The following is a 9,538-nucleotide window of genomic DNA, read 5'->3' as shown; positions in this document are numbered from 1 at the left end:
GAAGAAGGATTTCAAAGGTAGATCAGGATCTTCCTCTGGATTTCTTTATCTTCCCTTCTTCCTTAACCACTGTCTCCCTCTGTTGTCTCAGTGTCCATGCAGTGTGGAATAACTGCATCTTGCAGATGAACATGTAGCCCAAAAAGATTGCTGCAGCTGTGTCTCTTGTTTGTTTTTGTTTGTTTAGAGGTACTGAGGATTAAACCAAAGGCTTGAATATGTTAAGCAAGTGCTCCACCCCTGAGCCACCATCCCAGCCTGGTTGTGCATTCAGAACCCACCTGCACTGACACACCTCAGAACTAGTCAGGCTACCACCGGCACAAATCCACTCCAGCCCTTACTCAAGCGGCTGTAGGGGCCTAGCCAAGCCAGTCTGTCCCTATCAGAGAGGAACTCGTGGTTGGCAGTTTCATTCATGTGATCAACTCCTATAGAGATGGTGCCATAGATATAACTGTGTTGAACCTGATGTCTCTGATTAAAGAAACTCCTCTGGCTACACTATCTCATTTTAACTCTGGGGTTTTCATGGTTAAGTCAACGTCTACCAAAACTTACTGTTTATCACTGAAACAGCTCAAATTGATATTTTCTCTTCCATACAATTGAAAATATTTGATTTAAAAGTATGCTCACATATAAAAATCTTCAGAAGTCCGTCAAGGTGAGAAAGTACACAGCATGAGAAATAAAAGAGTAGAAGCAAAGCCAAGAGTTCCCAGAGACTTTGACTTAATATAGAAGTGGGCATTAACAAAAGATGGCTTGCTGGCTTCATGTGCTCAGGAGACATTGGGCACAGTTGGGAGAGACATAGCTTCATACTTCTGGCCATAGGGAATGGATTTTGAATCAGGCTCCAAGTCAGAATTCATCCCTGAGTGCAGACTTAAAACACTCCGTTCCCTCTGCCCCCAGCATGTGGACAGATCTTGACAGACACAGCCAGATGCGAGGAACTGGGGCTGAGACTGAAGGGCAGATCCACGCCCCTGTTTCCTGGAGTCCACAGCCAGCAGGAAGCAAAAGTCACCTTCTTAGACATCAAGGAATAAATCACAGTAAGAGGCAAAGTTGTAAACATTCACAAGATACATTTGGCAATTTCTTTATGCAAAATCAAGTTAGTTCCTGAGCCCCTATTTCAGCCTAGCAGCAGAGAAAGAAAGGAAAACAAAAGCCTTTCCAAGTCGACAATTCAATCACTTCCGGTTTGGATCTCAACTCATTTAAGTGCCTCTGGGGCCCGCACTCCCCTTCCACTGCCACTTGGACACCTGCACCCTCATTCCCTGTTTCTCAGCACCGGAAAGTCTGCCCTTGCTCTCTGCCATGGCTCACGGAACCACAGGGTTCACTGAGAAGCTGTCTTTTCCCAGAGCTTCGTACAGGGATGTGCTTTGGGTACTGAAACATGTCTGAGGCTTTAATACTGCTACTTGCTGAGAATAAGACGCTGATGAGGTACCAATGGGGAGGACAGGAAATGGTGTTTTGCAGGGGCTAAGAGACTTTGCTCTCTCCCATTTTTTCTACCCTTGGCCTATTCTTCCAGAGAGTTTGCTCTTTCCCCTCTGCGTTGAGGGCAACTGTTCATACTATGAGCAGGCCTCCTCTCCCTGTGTTTTATAGCAATGTCTCCACTCACTGGCCATTTGGAAACACAAATCCTCCCCCGGCTTCACAGAGCCAGTGTTCTGCAAGTGAATGTCTTGCCTTCTGCTTTGTTTTCCTGTTGGAGATTTATGAAAATAAATCTAGCGCTTTAATTCATGTTTTGTTCTAGTTTGTACCTCTCCTCCTTTTCCATTGATTTATTGGATGGAGAGCCCAGAGGTGACTAGAAGTTACTAGGAATCTCTAGAGGAGAAGAAAGCACATTGGATACCAGAACACATACAATGCCACAGTGTGGATGGCGGTAACCGCAGATGTTGAGATTTCTTTCTGCCGGGCGCCATGCTAAGACATTTCTTTGCATGTTCTTGTAGTGCTCAGATTCTGGTGGGCACTGTTCCCACCTGACTTTACCGATGAGAAAGTCTAGTCTCGGGAGGTGAGGGGGTGGTGGGAGCAGGGCTGAGGAGACCGGGATAGCCCAGCTGGGAATACGGGAAGGGGATGAGAACTTCCGCAATCTGAACCTGGGCCCTTGATGAGAACCAGCACATTCTTCTTTCTCCTGTGATGCCTGAAGAATCCCCACCCAACTACAGAAGAACTAAAACAAACCTATCAGAGCATTTTCACCATGAAGCATAAAATCTTTCGCACTTCCCAAGACAGATAAGGCCCACAACAAAAGAATACCAGCTTGTTCAGAAAGAGAATGCTACCTGGTGGATTTTCAGAAGGTATACTACTCTAATCTGAGAGAAGACTGACAGAGATGGCCCACAAATGGAATTACTGTGTTCTAGAGGCCATGTGTGATGTGCAGATGGGTTTGCCCAAGCCAGCAAGGTTTCTAAAGATATCTGTTTAAGTAGGAGCGGTGTGCACTACCGGCTTCACTCATTTATTACTGTCTTACACTCAGCTCATTCTCACAATTATATTGCTTGCTGGCTCCGGAACCCTTGCCAGTCCCCATTTATGGTCGCAGGTATAGAATCACAAATAAAATGTAGTAGATCCTGGCTGTTTGCAGACACAACTTTCAAAGTGTTTGCCCAGAGCCCTTTCTAATTCTGGGCAGCGCAGACTTTGAGTCCTGCTTACTGAAATTCCACATGGGCCGTGAGTAAGTCAGCCTCGAGAACACAAAGGATTTACCACTCTAAATTTTGTTCTCTGATCCTGAAAGCAGACTTTCCTACATATTATGAGATAAAGCCTCGAACTATCGGGGTAGCCATGAATGTGGAGATTTGGAAATGTCTTGGCACAAGCCAGCAAGTATAAAATAATCACCTGCAACCACACAAAGCTTAATCTGGAATATGCCAAGGGGAGGGGCTGTCGGGCATCAAAACATGGAGAGCGCTGCAGTGGCTCCCAAAAACAATGACATACGCTCAGGTTGAAAAAGAAAAGCAACCTAGAGCATCCAATCTGGGGATGTTTGGTGTAGCAGACAGCGCTTCGGATCCCCAAGCCGACACTCGGAATACTGGAGAAATGAACACTTGCCGATGCTCTAAAAGACAACACAGATTTATAAAGGACACATTCAGCACATTTTATACAGAAGACAGAATTCAAGTAGCACATTAAAATATACATCAGAAATATGTTCGAAATTAAAAAGGATTTTTTTAAATTTTAAATTGAATTTATTGGTACATTCTAGGTAGACGGTACAGTTACATTCATTACTGGGATCTTGTACCTTTACATGACAGGTCTTGGTTCTCATTTTTTCCCCTTGTCCCTGCCCTCCCTTCACCCCCTCCTCCCCTCCCCACCTTCAAACACTTTAATTCCATTTTTACATTTTCTCATATTTTTTTCCTTTTCCCTTATTCCCCTTTCCCTATCCTTCTCACTGTCCCTACACCTTTGGTCCTTTTCTTCCTATTTTACGTTGCTTATTGTCCCGTTAGGATCCTGAGAACTATTTTAGTTTTTCACACCAGAGAAACTATTCAGTATTTACACATGTGTGACTTATGTATTTCACTTAGGAGTATATTCTCAATATGTATCCATTTGCCTATGAATGAATCTACTTTCTCATTCTTTATGGCTGGGTAGTATTCCATTTTATAGAAAAACCACATCTTCTTTATCCAGTTTCCAATTGATGGGCAGATGGGCTGTTTCCAAGTTTTAGCTATTACAACCTGTGCCGCTATAAACATGGGTGCGCATATATCACTGTGGTATGATTCTTTTAATTCTTTTGGAAAGATACCCAGCAGAGGGATGGCTGGGTCAAATGGAACCTGTAGTCCCAGCTCTTTGAGGTATCTCCATATTGACTTCCATAGTGGTTGCACCAGTCTGCACTCCCACCAACAATGGAGAAGGGTTCCTTTCTCCCCACAACTGTGCCAACATTTGTTGTTGTGTGATTTCTTGATAGCAGCCATTCTTTGTGGGGTGAGGTGAAATCTCAGTGCTGTTTTCATCTGCATCTCTCGAATGACCAGTGATGCGGAACACTTTTTCTTATATTTACTTGCTGCTTTTATTTCTTTGTCTGAGAAATGTCTGTTCATTTCAGATGCCCATTTTAGAATTGGGTCTTTATATTTGGGGGGGGCTGGTTGTTTTGAGTTCTTTATATATTTTAGATAGTAGTCCTTAAAAAGGATATTTTCAAATGAAACGAGCCAACTCTAATTATCTGGAAAATCTGCCCTGCCCTCTGATGATGTTTGATTGAATAAATCATTAATTTGCATTTAAAAACTTTTAAAATGACAAAATGTTTCCCTGATCATACAGTCTCTGCCAAGTGTGGGCGATTTGTAAGTGTGAGAAGAAATGTGCCAAAAAATCCAGGGTGTGGGGGTGAAGACTCCTCTTGCACGGTTAAGGGGAGTGGGGCCGGGCAGGGAGGTGACACAAGCTGAACCACACCGAGCACGAGCTTTGTGCATGGCCGGAACCTCCTACTTCACCTGTGGCTTCGTGGAGGCAAAGTGAGCACTTCAAGTGACGCAACGTCAAACTACGTACAAGAGAGGAGCAAAGCGGCCCTGCTCTGCGAGGCTGCACTGCTAACGTCACACATAGGCAGTTCTCACTTGCACTCTACAGGATCCACCCGCTGCGTCCTACACGCCGGAGTAAAGAAGATCTTCTGGGGAGCCGTCTCCCAGCAGGAGGCAGAAAGTGGAAACACTTCTGTCTAAGTGATAATTAGCTGCCGACAACACACAGACCCTGCCTGGTTTGCTGTTTGCACGTCATGGAGATGCGAGGTGGCTGGTTCTCAGCACGCAAGAGAAGCAAGAAATTAAGATGAAGACTGCAAGCTGGTTCGCTACTGGAATTCACAGTAATTCTGGGGCCCGGGTGCTTTGAGTCCTACTTAAATTAAGAGGCTTTGGGGAAGTTTTTTTTCCAGTATCTGTGTTATGTGAGTCTTAATATTCATGCTGAAGTTGACATTAGAAAGACTTAGTTTCTTTATATTACTTACTGGGTCACCATCCAAGAGAGCTGAGTGCGGCCACTTTATCCTGGGATCGTGGAAGCTGCGCTGAACATTGTGTCTGGATGGAAAATGAGCATTTCAGAAGAATATCCTTGGATTTGGATGGAAAACCCATAGCGGGGACAGGCTCTGAGAGAACTCTCTCGCCTGTTGCTTGGTCCCTCTCTTTATTCCTTCACCTTTGCAGTCTCCTACTTGTTTGCTTCCACCTACTTTTGTGTTTACTTTGCTTCCGACTCTACTAGGCAATGAGTGTCTGTGGTTTATCCTGGGCTCAGTACTCAGGAAAAGCTCCAAGTCTGATTATCACCCAGGTGGGGGGTGTCATTAAGAGTGGAGGAAGGATTGCTGGGATGGTTAGGATTTCGTCATAATCCTAAACAAGCAAGTAAAAAATAGCACTAAGTAGAACTGGTACTAGTTTCCTTCTGGCATTTTCCACTGGCCTGGTCATAGTCCTCACCTCGGCCAAAGTAGGTTCTTTTTCTTTGAAAAGTAAAGAAAATAAAAGAAAGAAAGAGATACCAAATCAGATGGTAATACTGCAATTTGCTGTCTGCCAATTGACCAATCATTCTGTGATGAATCTACTTAGACTTACTTTCCGATATTGATTTATTTACGGTGCCCAAACTAGTAATTAGTTATTGACCCTGTGAAAAACAAATCATTTATAAAGTGTATATTCTATGATGTCACAGGGTACAAATGAGCTTTAGAATGCCCAAGGGCTTCTCCGAGCAACTCAGCCTAAACCACAAGAGACACACAAGCCACTCTTTACAGGGTACTGTGTGGCCAGTATCTGTTGAACACAAGTGTTCAGTGAGTTACACAAGGCATTCAGCTCCCTGTTATGAAACAGGCTCTGTATTAAGTGATTTTGCCTAACTGAAGGTGACCACCAGTGTCCTGAGCATTGTTTATGGAAACTTGGGCTAAATTCTGCTGTTTGGTACATTAAGTGTTTGATGCACTGATTCACTTTTTATTTATGATATTTCCAATTTATGATGGTTTTATGGGGAATCTAATGCCATTTTAACTGCAGGATAACTAGAAGACTGTCTATACATCAACATTTTAAGATAGATGTGACCATCACGATACAACCACTACATTACAAACATTTTCCTCCAGTTTTAAAGTTCTCACTGTACCTGCTGTCTGCCTATTTGTGCATTATCTGTAGTTCTTTAAATGTACGTTTGGTCTTCCCAGTTCCTCCTCTCCTGTCCTCTCCTGTCCTCCCCTCTCCCCTCCCCACCTCTGTCTCTCTCCAGTCCTGGGGTTGAACCCCAGGAGTGCAAGGATACAGCCCTGGCCCTATTTATTTGTGCTATTTACTTTTTGAGACAGGCTCTGGCTATGCTGCCCAGGCCAGCCTCAAACTTGCAATCCTCCTACCTTGGCCTCCCAACCAGCTAGGATTACAGAGTGGGCCACCACACCTAGCTCCTTGGCTACTTCTTCTGTGCCCTCTTTGGGGTTTATACTGGAGGATAGCATCAACTCATTGCTGTCCTCATATTGTTGTCAGTTTTGGCCTGAAACACATATAGCTCCTTAAAGTAAAATATTTAGATGAGTTCCCAGGACCAATGGAAGACCCAGACATGTCTTTCAGTACCCTTCAGTAACATGATAGAAAGAAATAAACAGATTCCTTTAAAAGAAAAGAGAGTCACTAAAAGTAGATTTTGACAACTTAATTTCTGAAAATAAAGGCCTAGGGAGAGGGAATAATGAAACAATGCTTCCAGATTTCAGTTCTCGTAAAAAAAAAAAGAGGATCATTTCGTGCAACATATTCTCCAGTGACCACAAGGTGGCAGTGTCTCTGATCTTGCTGCTGTGAGGCCGGAAGTGGCACCGGGCAGCACTGTGGCCGGAATGCAGGCCTTGGAAGAGCTTAGGGCATGAAATAAAACCAACCAGCAAATACCACTGCACTGGGTGTCTCATTTTTTGCAGTGCAGCTTGCATTTCTGCGGGAGGTAAGTTGGTGCCTCGATGTTGCCTGTATTTGAAGGGTTGCAATTCTGTGACCTCTTTCTGAACTCTGCTGAGAGTGAGCCGCTGAAGGCTTTGAGAGGAAGAACAGGGCTGTGGGTCTGGGGCCTCTGGTAGGAAGATGCAGGGCGCCGGAGAAGTGATTCTGGCCACAGAGAGGTCTTCAAGAAGGGACAGTGGGGGAAACAGATTTCAGGGTGGCGGAGCGCTGCGTTTGAGGGAGAGGGCCCTTGACACCTGCGTGCCAAAAGTAGCGAGGGAGAGGGAGGGGCATAGAGCTCGGTGGTTGTGCTGGCTTTGAGGACAAAGAGGGAGGCACAGATTGACCAGGCAGTTATGAGGCATGACTGAAAAGTATGGCAAATATTTAAAAAAAAAATTAGCAGTAGAAGTCACATTGCCACTGTCCCTAAAACTATTCCGCCTCTCTTCTTATCACTTTCTGGAGAAGTTCTGGACAACCCCTTCCATACTGTCTTGTGACATTCACAGTGATCAAAAGTAGGAGAATGCTGCTGCTGAGCGCCATCCACCGGAAAGGGAGGATTGTGCAAACGTCACGTGTCTTCGCGTTTTCACCAGATCTGGCACTGTGCGGCTTCCGTTTCTTCCCTCAAAGTAAATGATCACGAAAGATAAATGATTTGAATCCAATTCGGGACATCGAGGCAGCCACAGTGGTACAACTAAGCACACTCAGGACAGAGGACTTCCAGAACTGCTTCAGAACTGGCAAGAAATGAGCTAAGTATGTTCCAAACAAGGGGGAGTATTTTTAAGGTGTATTCACGGCAATGTCTTTTTTACTGTAATAATTTTTTAAAAAACTAAATATGCACTGTGCTTTGTGACCACAGCATGTAGTCATTATTCCAACTCAGCTAATTAGAAAAATAAAGCAGGTGTAGGGAAGGAAGAGGCGTCTGTGGTTGGACTGAAGGCCAACCATTAATTCACGAGGAGGAGCTGCCGTTGGCGGGAGGAGGAATGTGTGCTCTGAGCATCAGGTCTGAGCGAGCGGCTGGAGAGCTGGGGCCACGCGTGTGGGCAGTGTGGGGGCGTCAGCAGCGAGGGGACACGCCGTCCCGAGTAGTAGTAATCCCACAAGTCCTCTGGGTGACAGTCATCATGCTGCTAACAATATCCTTTGTGGCAACGAATATTTTCAGAGTTTTACATAGACCAGGGCTGTGTGTTTCTCACAGTGATCACCGTGTGGTGAGCTGTGTAGAAGGCATGTGAATTGAGATTGGTTATCCGCAGAGATCTAGAAACACGTTATGCAAACACAGGTTGTCTTTCCGGGCAACGGCCGTTCAAGGCAAACGGTCTGGTCCCCTCCGGTGGCCCCAATCTAGACAGCTGCGTTTATACCCTCCCTTGCCAAGTTCAGAGCCATCCCCGGACGAGACAATGAGAAGGAAGCCAGGAGAGCTGGTTGGCAGCCGGACTCGGGCATCGGAGTTACCTTAGAAACGCCCGGACCCTGTCTGCGGAGGTGTTGATTCAGTGGGTCCGGGAGGCGGGGGTGGAGTGGGGGAAGAAAACCAGGAGAGGCGGTTGTGTGGAACAGGACAAGTATTTCCATGAGGGACGAGCCACGCTTATCTAATGTAGCAGTGCAGCGGGGAGGCTGGCGGCTGGGAGCCCTGGGAAACCCTCCAGGAAACAGCCCGCTGGGGTGTGAGTGTGGGGGGGGGTCTTTCCCAGAGCCGCAGCGCGGTTGCTAGGAGACAGCTGCAGCAACAACTCTGCGGGCCAGACAGGCTAAACGAAAACGGAGCTGCTCTCCTGAGTTCCAGGATTCTCTTCCTCTCACCTTCCCGCAGCAGCGGGCTTCATCTCATAGCATAACCATTTTTAGTTATCTGCTTTCACCAGATTGCACTGCGAATTCCTCCAGGGGAGCGGCCTCCTCCTAGCAGACACCTCCTCGAATTCCTAATACAAAGAGTGAATCCTCTGAATGTATTTCTCTCTGAAATCCCAGTTGAAAAAGACCAGTCCTCACACCCCCTGGTGGTGCTGTAATTAACACACCGGGATGCTGGGCTTGTGTAGGGAGGAGACCCTGCAAGTTGCTTCTCTGTCTAACATAAAATTAAAAGGCGTAAAATCTTCAGCAGTAACAAGACAGAATGCGATGATTTAAACTGTCTTGCTACTGGTTTGAAATTTATTGGGATAAACAAACGAGCAAAAAAACAGATCAGGAATGAATGGGTTTGTATATTTAAAAGCCTCTGCGGGGAATAAGGAAAGATGTTTTTGTCCAGATTTGAAGAAAAAGTATCTAAGATGATTTATCATGAAATGATCACATGGTAATTTATTATCCAAAGCATAGCAGGCCATTATGTTTTTTTCTACTCTGAGAGAGTATTACTGTTTTCTGTCTCTGATGCCAGCTCAGCC

At 45.4% G+C, this 9,538-nt stretch overlaps 1 long non-coding RNA gene across 2 annotated transcripts in view; it reads left to right on the top strand.

Moving 5' to 3' along the window:
• The first annotated feature begins 6,966 nt into the window (after positions 1-6,966).
• Positions 6,967-9,538, top strand: part of LOC104864744 — an 8,550-nt gene continuing 5,978 nt past the window's right edge. The window contains exons 1-2 of one of the 2 annotated variants that reach the window (XR_780975.2): positions 6,967-7,107; positions 7,616-7,871. This is a non-coding gene — a long non-coding RNA (uncharacterized LOC104864744). Of the gene's footprint in view, positions 7,108-7,574; positions 7,872-9,538 lie in introns of both variants that reach the window. The other variant, XR_004515724.1, reaches the window with a different exon arrangement.

This window comes from Fukomys damarensis, unplaced genomic scaffold (genome assembly GCF_012274545.1).
Source record: "Fukomys damarensis isolate Sample0158 unplaced genomic scaffold, DMR_v1.0_HiC HiC_scaffold_38, whole genome shotgun sequence".
NCBI lineage: Eukaryota > Metazoa > Chordata > Mammalia > Rodentia > Bathyergidae > Fukomys > Fukomys damarensis.
Note: the sequence above shows the minus strand (reverse complement) of the source record. Positions and strands in the feature narration are given on the sequence as shown.